The sequence below is a fragment of the Haliotis cracherodii genome, unplaced genomic scaffold (genome assembly GCF_022045235.1).
Source record: "Haliotis cracherodii isolate W230 unplaced genomic scaffold, xgHalCrac1.p SCAF_27, whole genome shotgun sequence".
NCBI lineage: Eukaryota > Metazoa > Mollusca > Gastropoda > Lepetellida > Haliotidae > Haliotis > Haliotis cracherodii.
Window position 1 is genome coordinate 4,914,026 of NW_027266283.1, and position 16,635 is coordinate 4,930,660.

At 39.0% G+C, this 16,635-nt stretch overlaps 1 protein-coding gene across 3 annotated transcripts in view; it reads right to left on the bottom strand.

Moving 5' to 3' along the window:
* Nucleotides 1-16,635, bottom strand: part of LOC139473225 (cholecystokinin receptor type A-like) — a 141,617-nt gene that overhangs the window by 17,182 nt on the left and 107,800 nt on the right. For all 3 annotated transcript variants that reach the window (XM_071255751.1, XM_071255753.1, XM_071255752.1), the window contains one exon: nucleotides 12,755-12,842. The gene's annotated coding sequence lies outside the window, so the exon portion shown is untranslated. The remainder of the gene's footprint in view (nucleotides 1-12,754; nucleotides 12,843-16,635) is intronic.

The window sequence follows — 16,635 nt, forward strand, 5'->3', positions numbered from 1 at the left end:
TGACATAAAAGTGTAAAAATGGAATTCCTTTTCTGCACATGACACTAGTGTCGTAAATACCAGATAACACTTATGTTTTAATAACATCCGTTCGTCACAAATAGAACGATAATGTAAGCCTCATTTGGGATAAAGCAACGCTCCAAATTAGCGCTCGTTGACTTTTTAATAATTTTTTTCAAAACTACTATTAAAAGCCAAATCATCCTTTATTTCTTGGTTACCTATCCTTCCATCAAATTATATGTGTAACGGTAAACACTAGGTGAACAGATAAATTACATGAGGAGCACGTTGCCTCGTTAACGCAACCTCCCTCTGCACCCCGATCCCCCTCATCTATACATTCCTGATTGATCTGTTATAGGATAAAGGTGATAATATTGCAATCTCATTTCGCTATTAAACGACTTCGGTCATCAATACCAGTTCGGTGCTATCGTTTCCTCTTCAGCGTTCTTTCATTGAGAAACTTGGCGTCTCAACGGGGGAGATGTCCCCACTTTTACAGTTCCTCATTATGAATAGAAGTCATATAGTTTGGCACGATAAAAACGAATCAGTATAAAACGGTTTTAACTGACAAATGTGAATATTGGATTGCAGATTGAATTACATTTAAATGAGAAATCTAAAGCATCATAGCGTTAGAGAAACGTTAACACTGACATATTGAGAAATTCAATTGAAAAACGGATTGTATTTGGTTCAGAAAAAAACAAGGTAATTTGTATTGGTTCCACTGAATTAGAGGTAATTGGTTATCACTGACGTCAATTTAAGAATAAAAAAGTATATTTTAGTGACAACTTTCCCATCTTTACACCGTTTTTATCAATATGTTTATCCCGGAGCAGAATATTCCCTAATTCTCCATTCTTGTATGTAAAAGCCGACTGAATCAGGCACAGGGATAGGGGGTGACACCTGGATATTGTGTCATATTACCCCGACGGAATGTATTGTTGTTCATGCTATCAACCACCGTTGTCCCTTGTCCGGACTGTGGTATTATATGCTTCTGTGATATACCTTGCTCAATCATCGGTTTACTATGTCCAAGATCAATTAGTACATGTTTACGTGACGTAGTAAATCTCCAGCGCTCTCTGTACTTCCAGTCGTAATTATATTGCCGATGTGACTTGAAATTAAAATTTAAAAAATAATAATAAATCACTCCAGTCGCAATCAAAGCCACTTGCATTATAGTGCAGATAGCTTGTCTCTAAAACAGAACCTACCCCCTGGGATTCTGTGTCTATCCTTTCAACTGTTTTGAATTTTGTTGTGTCAAAGTGCTTCAAACACAAAGCTCAAAGATCAGATTGCTTTGTCGTACTTTTATGAAAAGACAAATGGTAAAATAAATGTTATTCGCGATTAAACTATCGCTTTGAGAATTAAGAAAAAACACGTCTCCTGTTGAGTATATAACACGTCTCGCTGCATGGCTCGAGGATATGGAACATCTGCGCCTGGGCAAATGTAGATTAACCTGCTGGCTACAAAAACATATACTCTTGGAAATTGGAATGGAGCAAAACATTACACCACTATCAAAACAGTCGCCGAAACACGGGGTTCATACTTTCCCTTGCCCGATTTCAGTTTATCATTCTCTAAAAGATCGTTATGTAAATCCAACGAATCCTTTTGAGACAAACCCTGATTAATTTCATCTGAATGTGAGATATAAAGGTCCATTTTCAAATAATAATATTGGGATCTCTCTGCATCGTCTGTCATATATTCCTGCCTTCTAACGAAAACTAGGGCAGAGGTTTTGACAACTTCCCCCAAAAGATATTACAGAATGCAAAAGCATGTTATCGATTTTTAAGAAATATGATACCGCCCTCGTGTTTAACGTGTCTTCAAAGCATCCCATCAAACAGGAGAAAAAACAGCCGACTCTCTCCATGAGTGAATTGAAAGGTCAGTACGATTATCATCAGTCTTAAACCAGTTTTTCATTTAACGCAACCTCTAATACAAGACATTAGGAAAATAAAGCTACAATTTTACACCATATTCAGCGTAAAACACTTTCCAATGTAAAAACGATGTAGTATAGCTTCAAGATTTAGAATGGAGACAAAGCAATGCATTAACCGGCGTTAATTCGCCTCTTTGGGTGTGTGTTTGATCTTGTAGTAGATCTAAAACCCTAAGGTTGTAAATTTCACAGTTTGTTTGGAGTAACAAGTTGTTTCAAGGGAGCGTTTCAGATTACAGAACTACAAACCCATTTCCATAATCAAGAGCAAACTCTGTTAAAAACGGGACAGTGTACGATTCCGACTGTGTCATGAGTTTATGAATCACTATCAAATTTCATGTATTCGCAAAAATGTTAGCAAACCTGGGAACATCGTTCTTTCAGACAGTACAGTTCCCCTTGGATTAACCGATTTGTCGGATTAACGAAAAAGGGTTGACTAAATGCCCTTTAAGTGTATATTCTATAAATGTGTCTGAAGTTAAATGCTGGGGATTAAGGATTTTCACTGTTCTTCAGGTATTTCACCGTATATCAGCATAATGTATGATGGACGCCTAAAGCCATAGGTGTCACAGAATACCACCTTGGCGAAGCCAACGAAACCAAAGAGAATCAAGGTTCCGACTACACACGAATCACTTCGGTCAATCTGGGAGGCTGACTCTCGATTTGCATCACTTTAACAAGGTTACAACTACTTTCGAGTTCATATCATTCGAAACAGTACAGACCGCCTCCGTGGTCTAATGGTAGAGCGTCCGCCCGGAGAGCGGAAGGTCCGGGGTACGGCCGCGTCATACCAAAAGACGTTAAAAGATGGTACTTGTTGCTACCCTGTCTGGCGCTAAAACAAAGACTGGTCGGCTCGGAGTCAGTATACTGTGTCTGAGTGGGATATTCATGTTAACTGCGGCATGGTATCTCAGTGTGCTAGCACTATAAATCGGCATCAGTCCGGACTAGTACAAGCAGCCACACACACACACACACACACACACACACACACACACACACACACACACACGCGCGCGCGTGCATGCACGTCGCTATATAAGTGCAATAATCTTGGAAGCGACGTTAAACCCCATTTCACCTCACCTCGCCGAAACAGTACATATATAACTGTATGTGTAAACTGAGTGAGTGCATAGGAGGTTGTGTTATTACATACCCAGATGCTGGGATTATATACTTCTGTACAGTTTAATATTTGTTACAGTTACATTCGTGTTTACGTGTCTGTCTAGCGCGGCGTGGTAACCTCGAGGTTAAAACGTCCACTAAGCATGATGAAGATGAAGATTTGATATCAAACAGAAGGACCAGTGCTATGTGTAGAGTGTGATTGGCGGTGCAATTAATTGACTATTACTAAGATCGCTCAGTAGAGACAGAAATTACCGATGTTTATTCGTGAATGACAGGGACTCAAATGATTGTCTTATTCATGTTCTTCGTCAATAAATAGCCATGTAAGCTGTATAACGAAATGTAACAATAGCATGTTGTACAATGTCTTATATTTTCCAAGACAGATTGTCCTAATCGTAGGCGTAGTGGAAGGGATACCAATCCACCTTTAAAGGAAAACTTGGCTCCAGCTCTTAGCCGTCTAGCCGGCGCCGTTTTAATCAGCACGCGTAATCACCGGATGCCAATTGGCGTCAGCTTCCCAACAAACTTGGTTTCGGACCAGCGAGGGAGCAATTGGAGGCCCCCGTTGACAGCGAAGGGGAATCCCCTTGAATCCTCGCCTTTGATTGGATGATATTTACTATAACCTTTCATCGTGAAAATCCGTCCGCATGTGTAAATGTGTATGTACAGTTATGTAGTTTAGTACACAGCATACACGCGAGCGTATTATTTTTTCAAGAATGAAGTTCAGTTTATGTATTCAAAACAACAACGACCCTTTCATACAGTACAACATATTACTACTCCCATAAATATACAACAATTACTACTCCCTTCAATATGCAACAATTACTACTCCCTTCAATATGCAACAAATACTACTCCCTTCAATATACAACAATTACTACTCCCTTCAGTATACAACAATTACTACTCCCTTCAATATACAATAATTACTACTCCCTTCAATATACAACAACTACTACTCCCTTCAATATACAACAATTACTACTCCCTTCAATATACAATAATTACTACTCCCTTCAATATACAACAACTACTACTCCCTTCAATATACAACAATTACCACTCCCTTCAATATACAATAATTACTACTCCCTTCAAAATACAACAATTACTACTCCCTTCAATATACAACAATTACTACTCCCTTCTTGTCATCCATGTTTAATGGTATAACCCGACACCTGTGTATTTGTCGCCATTCACTTGATGCTCGATGAAAGACTTTATTAAAGATATAAGTACTGGTAGAACCACTCAGAGTACCTGACAAAGACCATGCAGTGTAAACCAATAACGTTCACCCTTGCCTCTGAGGGTGTCAAGGATATATAGCAGTCAGTGGTTCGCATTTGGCTTTTTTTTTCGTCGTCTGGGGTAATTATTTACTCTAAGATTGGGTTAAAAATCCAGGCCTGGGGCGTTGAATGTATTACATGTTATATAGTATGTAAATGGCAGCGCATCGGAGGAATGATCAGTTGAGTTCCAAAAGATATCGATCACTGGATTAACCGATAATCCGTTGATTCATTAATCTTATCTTGCACTGTGGATTTGTCAAAACCAATTGCTTATATACGTAGCCTCACTGAAGCAGGCGGAATACACCATATCTGGGCGTGAAGTGTCTATGTGAAAACATCATACTGTAATTTGCTCAAAGGTTTAGCCGATAATACGATGATTGATTGGTCATTATTATCCAACTCAATGAGTTATACGTAACTTTGAACAAGTTTCTATGTACAGCTACAGGTGTATGGGATATTGTTCTTTTATGTGGATATTGACGGCTACATTCCTCGAACAAGGTAACTGCCTAATATTATACGTAAAACCTTTGTCGGTTGGATTACAATATTTACATTTTGTGTTCATTCATTTGCTGAACTGATCAAAGCATTCTCATGCGTAAACAATATCCGGCAATAGCAATGAGTTGTTCCAAAGTGCTATGCTCGTGGTTATTATGTTTTTTAATATATAATGTAAAGACTGCAACTAAAATAACTCGATATTGGAATATATTATTTCGGATGAGATAATATTTTCAAAAACAATTCATCCGATCAAAGCAGCAAAATTCTTTGAAGTTACATTACTGGATATTTTGTAAACGATACACCGGTATATCGTACAGCTGGTTACTATTTCCGGCTTAGTTTACGCGAAAATACACAGGGAAAGTTTTATTCCTCCATATATAACAATGTCAAGCAGAACAGCAAATACAATTTAAATGGTAAATCATTATGTCTTGTGATAATTTATCTCAAATTTCACATTTGTATTTTACCAACTTTGGTCGAATTCTCTGAAGTGATACCATGTAGGTTCTTATTGTGCATAGTATGATGTTGACCAATTGCTTTAAGTCGTGTATGCAATCAACAACAGGTATACAATGGATAGACTTTGGATTCTCGTCGGTTTACTGAGGTGTGAATCGAAAACACGGTGTGCAAAATGTATGGATCCGTGTGGCGTATTCTCACAGACATTTGCACATCGGTTTTACTATTCATACCTCAATAAACCGCACAAAATACAAAGTAAATCCTTGTAATTAAATTCGACAATGAAAACATGTGTTATCTACAATAGTTTAACCAAAACAGTTGTATATATCACAGCAGATAAAAATGAAACGAATGATAAACATTCCACGTATAGCAATACATACATGAATTGTTTAATTTATGCACGTATTCAGCAACCCATGCTTGCCGTAAAAGGTGACTATGCTTGTCGTAAAAAAGCGACTAACGGGATTGGGTGGTCAGGCTCGCTGACTTGGTTGATGCATGATCCCAATTGCGTGGATCGATGCTCATGATATTAATCACTGGATTGTCTGGTCCAGACTCTATTATTTACAGACTGCCGTCATAAAGCTTGAATATTGCTGAGTGCAGCGTTAAACAACAAACTAACCAACAAACCAACTGACACGCCCTCATCAGTCAGTAGCCATTAACGGGGAGTAGGATCATAAAAAAGTTGATATGACCTGTCAATCAAGCCAACAGACGAGACGAACTGCAACAGTCGGACTGTAACGAACCGGAACGAATATGTGCGGGAGAAACTCCCTGTTTCATATGACATGGTCAAATACCGCCAGATTCAAACATTAGTTCCCTGAGAATGGGAAGACATAGTTGGAAAAATGCTGATGAGAATAAAACCCGAAGACATGGATTTTGTGAGACCCTAGCGACCGAAAAAAAACACAGGCCGGCGAAGCTGCATGTTTACTGTTTCATTCCTTCTCGGCATTCGGTCTCAAAGGGTAGATTGGACAATAAAAAAGAAAGAATGTCTTTCTATATAATTCTTCGATCCGCCGAAAGGTGTCCTTTCGCAACGTGCAGCGAGAACATAGCCGAACACAAATCAAACCAGTCGAAATCATAGTCTGTAACAAGCAAATTTTGATTCAGCGAAGGAAACGCTAATCCATATTTCAATACTTTCAAAGTTAGAGATGGGTTTTCGTTTAAGATAATTTAGGAAGATTAGAGATGTTTAAATTACTTCTTATTCTATACTGAACAAAACAAGAGAGGGATCATTAATATTTGGGGAATATTTTTTTGTAGTGAACAGTGAGCACACAGTTTCACAAACATATTCCAAAAATATTCAAAATTCCCAACTTGGTTTTTTTCCAGTATATTTCTACGCTGGGCTGTATAACGAGTTGCACGTGACATTAGCGGTGTGCGGGATTTTACGAGCGTGTACACCATGTGACCGAAGGTCCAGATGTATACACGAACGTTCAGCTCATATCACGCAGTTGGAAACTCAAAGGGTGAATGGGCTCAACTGTGACGGAAAGACTGTCATGCACTGGACGGCGATGACGTCTTGTTGCATGGATAATGTCATGTGCTTCCGTGATAACTGAACCCGCCCCGTTACCAGGCTGTGAAATCAGTTGCTGTGACTATTGATCAAGCTCCATATTTGATTAAAGTGGTTTCCAGTTTGCCAAGCTGAATGGTACGTTTTTTCACATTTCGGATTATGAAAAAAATACACGTATCAAGATAAATATTGATACGAATTGATTTGAATATTTCCGGTATCCAATTCCACCTAAAATAATATTTAAATGAAATAAACTCACACAACTCATAATACAAGCACAAACTCCCTTTCATTTTCTATTATAATTTGGTTTGGCAGCTGTTTATCATATTCCGACAGATATACGTGATAAATAACTCTGTGACATCTGTGACGCTCGTAAAACATACCAACATTCAATAAGAGGATTTTTAAAGCTACATTTTAAAAACAAAGTATTCATATTCCTGAAATTATATTGCAGAATGTCGGTACCAAAATTGGCTCAATACATTCCATTTTGGCAACCTTATACTACTCTTAAACTGTTTAGTTTCTTATCTCAACAGAATCTAGTCTTCATTTGTTGAGATAATATTGCAGCATGTCGGTACTAAAATGGGCTTAATACATTACATTTTATCAACCGTTTACAACTCTTAACCTGTTTCTTTTTATGTGTCAACGAAACGTTAGCATTTCTATTATCAACTATCAATATAATACTTTGAGGTTCATCATACTTTTTAAAATGATCTGCTTGTCACTCCCAGCAATTTGAAAGAAACTTTTTATCTCGAACATTTTGCAAATGCTGGTCAGGCAAAAAATCAACTAAAGTACCCTTCATTTTAGAATCAATGGTTTGAGTGACAGCCCTGTCAATAAGTGTTTCCTCTTCATCTTCCGTTCACATTCCTCTCAATTGCAATGTAAATTCCATGTTCCATTTCAATGAAATTCCTTTTACATCAACAGCATTGGATTTACATCACTTCAGCCTACTTCAGGAAAACTCTAAACGACCAACCGTCAAAATTTAAGATGTTATACACGTAAGATGAAATACCTACGAGTGACAGAAATAGGTGAATGCCAAATTCAAGTATCTGTCGACCACACACGGGTAAAGTAAAGTGAAATAAAGCAAATACCATAGACATGCTACTAAATCGAACACCCCGTCGAAAGCTCCTCAAAAGCAAAAGAAACGAAAATAAACCGAGATCTACATTGTGCATATGAACAGGGTTACCACAGAGAAACAGTAAACATATACTTGACAATTCATCAATCTTGCTGTGTTCAAAAGGTCCCGTTTGCACGTGGGACTTCTGTGAAATGAGGCTGTGCGACTTCAAACGTACATCCAGAAGCTGGTACTCTTCTAGTTCCTCCACCTACAATTAGCTGTCCTCATGTTGCGCTGACGTTGAACAACGTAGCGACTTTCTGTTCCTCTGAAGAGTTAGACAACTAAATCTTCTTTTTACCCAGGGGAATCTGTGTTCGGCCGTGGACAAAGCACATTCTTTTAGAAAAACATGTTCCAAAGGTGACTAAAGGTGACAGTCGAAAGAGATCACCGATACGGGATTTATGCAACATAAATGTCTGAGTTTTCTATATTGTCCGAGCGTCGACATCGGTCTATAATTCCGATAGACCTCACTGAAACCAATACGCCATCTTGGTTGACTGAACTGCGTTCAGTTCTTCACGGTTTGAACATATACATTGGCGTTAAAATCATAACCCACACGGAATTATTTCATAACGCGCCTTGCTGGAGCAAACTTCTAACACAAGCACAAGGATAACTGTCCTGTTAAGGTTTATCGGTTCACTACGATATCCACGCATATGTATGTAGAAATATGGTGTGTTTATCTCGATACTCAAGCAAAAGAACTCCCTGGTGCAATTTACGATAGCTTTTTCCTTCAAAATGCAATACCATTTGGCACAGTAGGAAAACAATGGCTTTATGGAACGTTTTGGGACATTTACTTGATTCAAGCTCAAATCAGTTCAATATTGGCGTGAAATTTTTCACCACTGGGACTGTACATGGCCATCAAAGTATTCTTGACAAAGTGTTTGTTGTTAAGCATTACAGCCATCCCGTGTTGTGGTGGGCTGAACCAAACTTACTTTTTTCTTCAAACATGTTTAAAGCTCCTTAAGTGTGAATAACTGAAAGTAAACAGTCAGCTTAGATTCGAAATTAGATTGGTCTGTTTCTTCCCAAGGGCATTTGTTTTTACAGAATTTCCTTTATTTTACTCGGGGAATGCATTTCTGAAATCAATGAGCCTGTTTGAAACGTTATATATTTCCATGCTCCAATTTTACTCGATTTTGAACGGAGGCCTGTATTAATAAAACAAATGGGTCTGTTTAGACCCAAGGGTATCTCATTTCACTATTAACACGCCACTGGGATTGTATCTTTCATTCCTATCAAGTCGTTACCATACCGTTCTGCGACAAATTAGAGCATCCATTGTCTGACATCTCATCCACGATATATCTACTATCTTGCAAAGGATTAACGTGATTTCTAGATGCTCTCTAATCCTCTGTTCCAACTTTCCCTCTTTCAGACAGCAAATTACAGCGCTGGCTTCCAAGGTCTTTTCCACAAACTTAATTAAAGACAACACTGGTGTTTCAATTGGAATGAAAGGAACGTATGAGGATTCATTCAAACACGAACGTGGCAGAGTTAATCCTATTGTTCCGTTGGATATCAAATGGGTCTCAGGAGCACACTTTTGGAGCACTACATCTACCTTTAATCACATGAAGCCAAGATCAATGTCCCTGCAAATCTTTCCAAGATGCAAAAGATTGCTGGATGTCTGAAACTCTCAACTGATTACAGGTGCGTATGAAGCCATGGCATTTCCTCGCATAACTGCTGATTCTTCAAAGCTCACACAGTCACTGATTAATCCAGGAATCTGTTGTCTGCGAGTTCTAATCTAAGGGTCTGATACATATTAGGATCAGGCAAATATAGAGTTCAATACGCTCCACCTTGTCCAAAGAAGAAGCAAAATGCCTCTCCGTCTCAACCCCTGTCTTATTTAGCATACCTGTTTTATGTATGTCATTATGGTGACTCAGTTTGATGACAATATGTTTCGGCAGTTACATGTTTCCGTATTTTTTTTTCCGTATTATATGATGAATGTGGGGCGGTCGGGTAGCCTAGCGGTTAAAGCGCCACGCCGAAGACCCGGGTTCGATTCCCGACATGGGTACAATGTGTGAAGCCCATTTCTGGTGTCCCCCACCGTGATACTGCTGGTATATCGCTGAAAGCGGTGTAAAATCAAACTCTTTCACTATGTTGAATGTGGCACAATAGACCTTGTTGTCAAGTCGCTTAACTGCCGGGACATGATGGTCGAATCCACGATAATCGATGATCAAAAGCCCTGTCTGTCAGCACCATAGTAATTCCTTTGAAACATTACAAAAGGTCATTCTATTTTGATTGATGTTGATTATGAGCCATGCATTCACTGGCCCTTCCGAACGTAAAACTGACACAAATCACAAACTTGAAATTTTGAAAAAGATTATATATCAACCGTAACGTAGTTTAAGTCGAGAAATCACTCGAATCTGGGAGTTTCGGAAGTAGAATCAACTGATTATCATGATTTCTCTATTAAGTAATCCTAGGTTTCACGCAAATGATATACGTCTTAAGTGCTTCTAAAATGATTTTTCTCCCACTTAAAGCAACCATGCCATGATAACTGCAACGATTTTCACAGCAGCGCCAGATCACTAACTTGAGATCACCTTGCACGCGAGATTCAGGATTCAGAAAGATGCTTCAAGATATCCATATTTAACATATGTCAAAATGTATCCATTGGTGGTCAGCGGTGATATATACGTATGCCGTGAATGGCAGTCTTCTGAAGCTTATCACCATCCTTTGTCTTATGACACGTATACTGGCAAAATGGTCTTTGGGAAGCAAAACCCCATTGTAATCATGCACAAAGAAGCTTTAAACCCGCGCGTAAATGTAACTCGGTTTGCTGGGACATAAAGGTGCATATCGTGGTCTAACAACTTGCAACTCATTTTCCTTTCTTTAAAGAACTCCAACATCAAAACGTCAGTCTGCGAAGAAGAACGCCGTGTAACAGGTTTTGAACATCTACCAGCTGCCTGTACTTATGTCCGTTAGAATGACTTGTATAAGTTGCAAGTTACCGTGGGTCCTTTACGGCAACTGTAATTAAACGCCGGCCTTTCACGGTGCATATTGTGTCCTTGTGAAGGCTTTGTTGGACTCTTGTTACGGAAGGTATCTTGGAAGTAGCCAAGCTGTAATTGTTCTGTGCCATAGACGAGAAGACAAGCCTCAATTATTGATGCCAGATAAGTGATAGACAAGGTTGTCATCCTTTGTTAGTTTTCTTCAGGGTGATGCAACAGATCCTTGTTATGTCTGAGACCAGGGAGCGTTACTGTTAGTGGTGACAAGGAAATTAAGCATCGCATCATCCTTGGTTAGTGCTGACTAGAAATTGAGGGGTTCAGGATCAAACGGACCTGCTGCTCTTTCAAGAATTCGGGCACCAAGCCCTTTTAATCCTAGACCCCTCAAATAGACACTGGCTTTGACGAAATCCTTCTGGTGGAGTTGTGGTTTGACATGCAAATAAGTAACATTGATAGGTGGGAACACATGTACTTTACATACATTTGCCACACGTTAAGGTACACATTTACTCACAAAAATGTTTACGACTAACAAAAAACGACATTGAGAAATGTAAGAAAGAAAACTCCAAATCAGCAGACATGCATGCACGAACGGAAAAACATAAACTGAACTGTATGGGTATAGTGTTGACCAAACAATAATCATAATCAACATGGATTAAAAAAAAGTAAAAAAATAAAAAAAATAAAAAGATGGATCTGTGACTCGTACTCACAAAATATGAGATACCTCGTTAGTAGGGATCCCCATTTGCCCGGAAACCAAACCATAATAACATCATGTTGCCTACGTCAATATATCCAAAGGATTATTTCTCCGAAACCATGGTTCATTAATCATTTTGTTAATACAGACGATATCACTCGAGGCGTGTTAACAATGTTTCGTTGTAATATTATTCTACTCAAAAGAAGTTAAAGATCATCCGATTCTTTCAAATTACAAATAGTTAATCTGTCACGCATGCCATGACAGATCAACTATATTACATTGAAAAATCGCATGCTCCTTAAACTTATTTTGAGTAGTATATATTGATTAGATAACTGTAGTTTCGAGGCATATCAACAATACCTACATGTAGATAATGCCGGGAATGGACAACAGTTATGATGATTACTGCGTTTGAGTGTACATAGTGCTTGTTGTGTTTGTTTCTTTGTTTGTTATTTAACGCTGCACTCAGCAATATTCCAGCTATATGACGGCGGTCTGTAAATAATCAGGACCAGACAATCCAGTGAATAAAACATGAGCATCGATGTGCGCAATTGGGATACGATGACAAGCTGACCACCTGCCCACCCGATCCCGTTAGTCGCCTCTTACGACAAGCATGGGTTGCTGAAGATCTATTCTAACCCGGATCTTCACGGGTCTCATGACCAAAGACTTGAGGATCTACTGATGCGTATTTACAGTGTTTGTATCCACTAAGGGTAGGTAAATACAGGGAGGTGTTCTACACTTACCGAACCTAGATGTGCAGCTAGATGATCATGTCAGTTACTCCTTATCCGCGTTGAAGGCAGTTACTTCATGGAAACACGTAGACAGCGCCTGGGGAGAAACATTGAAAGGCACGTCACATTCTATTCACCTCAATCAGAATCTCGAAACGAGCACCTTCTTTGATGGGTTTCTTAGTGTACATTTCAGAACGCAATCAAAGTAAAAGAGTTTTTTGAGTTTGGATTAACGCCGCTTTAAACAGCATTTCAGTTTTGATCTGTGAGTCAGCTTAATGTGGCAGGAAATCCCAAACGAGATAGGTCGTACACGTTTATCACTTTGTTGACCACGTTCATTTGAAGTGACGTTGCTGATATTTAACCATTTGAATACAATTGGAAGTAACTCACTACTCACTATATTCAAAACCATACGACTGACAGAAACTACATAATTCAGAGCCTATTGATTAAACTGTCTGAAGCGGCCTTGACCACATCGCTGTAACAGAAATGATGATATTTTTGTTTTTTGCACACAAAAAGCATATGATTTGAACATATTAATTCACGACTTTCTATCGGATCGGCTGACAATCGATACTGTGTTATTAATCTGAATTAATAACACGGAGCATGTCTACTGAATGTATACATGCTGGAGGTGATCACTCACTTTCTAAGGCATGTTTTTTTTTGGTGTTTTTTTTAATCTAGCAGCTGTATTTATAAGATAAATCTGTTGGCCATTTCAAGCTTTTCCCACGGGGCGTATTTGTGGGCTTCATACTTCAATGGGTTGACATACTACTATTCGTAGTTCATGTATTGTTATTTCAATAAACAAATGTTTGACATATTGAACAGCACATTATCACCTCAATCAACACAATCATTATTTATTTACAAAGATAACTGACATAAAACATCGGTTATTTCCTTTAAGCTTGTTCACATAAACAGGCAACAAGAAATGTTAACATGGGTTCACTTTCTGTATCAGCTTCAGATTTGTTAAAACTCTACCTTCAAGGCCGACGTTAAGGATCAAACGGGACTGTACCACAAGCAAGAAAATGATATGTCGCATCTGAGCTTTTGACAGATATATGGTATAATATTTTAGTATAATATCACGACAAGTGTATGGTTAGAAATGTGGATAGTACAATGATATAATGTATATTGTATAACATGGTTTATTTGGAGGAGTGTGTTTCTTTAAAAGAGCGAAGTATCGGACCTGCTTGTCGGTCACATAATCAGACGGTTGACAAGACAATCGTTTCTTAAATCATCCACATTGTCATCGTGTAATTTGAATGTATGGAAATATTTGATACGGCAGATGTGTAAACTGTGTTGATATATCCTCACGGGGAACCCAGTGTCACTCCTCTAAACGCAATTAGCGGTTAACACCAATATCCCCTGAGCACAAATTGTCCTTTTCGACAAGGCAAGACTATCCTTAAGCAGGGACCTCACTGAAACAATTAACGATTTTCATTGAGGGAATACAATCTTGAAACATTCTATGGCTGGCAAGTCCCCTTGACGTGTAATATCTGGAAAAATATTAGTGTTTGTTTGCTGCCTAACGCCGTAGAACAGTACTTCTGTCTTTCGACGGTGGCCAGTTAGAGTACATACTACTTGTAACACATTCATGATAGTCGATGATCGATGATGAAATCGCAAACAAGTGCCAAGAAATATATAGGTGAACGGAGGTGAAATGAAGCCTAACTTCGCGTTTAAGATTGTTGCACTTATTTAGCAACGCAAACCCACGTGTGTGTGTGTGTGTGTGTGTGTGTGTGTGTGTGTGTGTGTGTGTGTATCGCTGTGTGTATGTGTGTCAGTGTGTGTCTGCAGGTACTTGTCGGTTTTTATGCCGTTCCAATGATATACCATGCCGCAGTTTAACATGGATACCCCACACAGACAAGGTATACAGTCTCCAAGCCAAGAACCATCTTTTAGGATCGAACCACCACCGACCTTTCTCCCTGAGCAAACGCTCTGTCCACTACACAACGGAGTCGGGAACACTGATATAGATATATGATATAGAAACAATTACGAAATGAAGAAAGAACAAATTGTATGTTGCTTCCAAAATTCCATCCTTTTGCTCCTATTTACGTACAATGTATAATGTCAGGTGCATGAAAGAAACCCACCCGTGAAGATCCGGGGTAGAATAGATCTTCAGCAACCCATGCTTGCCGCAAAAGGCGACTGTACTTGTCGTAAAAGGCGACTAACGGGATCGGGTGGTCAGGCTCGCTGACTTGGTTGATGCATGTCATCGATCCCAATTGCGTGGATCGATGCTCATGATATTAATCACTGGATTGTCTGGTCCAGACACGATTATTTACAGACTGCCGTCATATAGCTGGAATATGAGTTCGGCGTTAAACAACAAACCAACCAACCAACCAACCAACCAACCAACCAACCAACCAACCCACCTGTACCTACTGCCGAGGTGGCAACAGAAGGCCGGATTTGGGGATGTTCATACACAGATGCGACAAGGCGAATACAAGGACCCGCAAGCATACTTAAAACACTTTTGTAAAACTATGAATTTAAGAACCCATCTTTGTTGTTGTCAGATTCTTAAGTTTATGTTTATATTGTGTTTAGGACATTGAACTTGATAAAATGTTCACGATTTTCAGTTCGACATTTCAGGGAAAATTTGAACTCATTTGTAACAATAGAGACCATCAATTGAGTTCGATATAACCGGGAATTCGACACAACCGTGTTATAATAGTAATAACAATGGTTTGCTGGGACCTAACAGTTCATCAGAACTGTTAGGTCCCAGAGTTTAGGATTTGACTGTATATTTAAAAAAGTATATTATATTATATCCCTTTATAGGGCATCAGATCACATTACACATTAAGAATCTCACCTGAGAGTCTTTTTATATGGAAATGTCGATTGATGATATTTTTTATATCAAAATACACGAGAGTGAGATTTATATGTATCACCTAAATCCTTCTTCCATCTGTTTCTTTGTGTAAACAGTAATGAGCACTGCTAACAAGCTTCAGTAGCGGATTGTGACATCCCAAACGATGACGTCAAAATGGGCTGCAAGCATTCGGATGCATTTTCATTCGTTGATCTCACCCAAGCGATATCTCCCGTGAGTGGCAGGTTTGGACGATAAATCATATTTATATAATTTAGATTTTTTAAATAATATGAACCGCTATGACGGCTGACATATATCTCAGAAACAACCAGCGAACAGCAAGCCATTAGTCATGCAAGTGTTAAATTGCACAGCGTCTTGTCTAAAAATGCATGACCCTTTGACTGTTGGAAACCTTTGATGGCGGCAGTATCCGTCAGGGCCCGGCGTCAGTAGGGTAGTATGCCCCTTCTCGATCTCTGAGACCACTTCTAACAGGATAAGTAGAAATGTCAAGGAGATATCTTAGGCCTAACAGAGCCTTCATGTTCCCGATAGCACAGGTAGCGACTGCAATCGATAAGGAACTCATCCGGGCTCTATCAATAACGTCGCCTAGGCCCGGCCGTGCTCATCAAAGCTGTTTTTCAGAAACACAAATGGTCTTAGTATGGACTAAATTAGATTAAGACTTTGACGGATACTAGGGCATAAGACAAGCCCTGCATTTAATTAGTCTGAGCTGGAAGGAAGGTGTAAGCATGATATTTGGTTGGAGACACGCGATACCATAAAGAGGATAAGAGTCAATCAAGACAGATTTAGGAAACTTGACCCCGTCTGAAGAACTGTGGAAAATAATAAAAGTAGTCCCAAGGATTAAATCAACCATAAAAGCCCGACGCAGTACCTATAGAAAGAACAGACAAAACGTGATCCTATCAATCCCAGTGTGGAA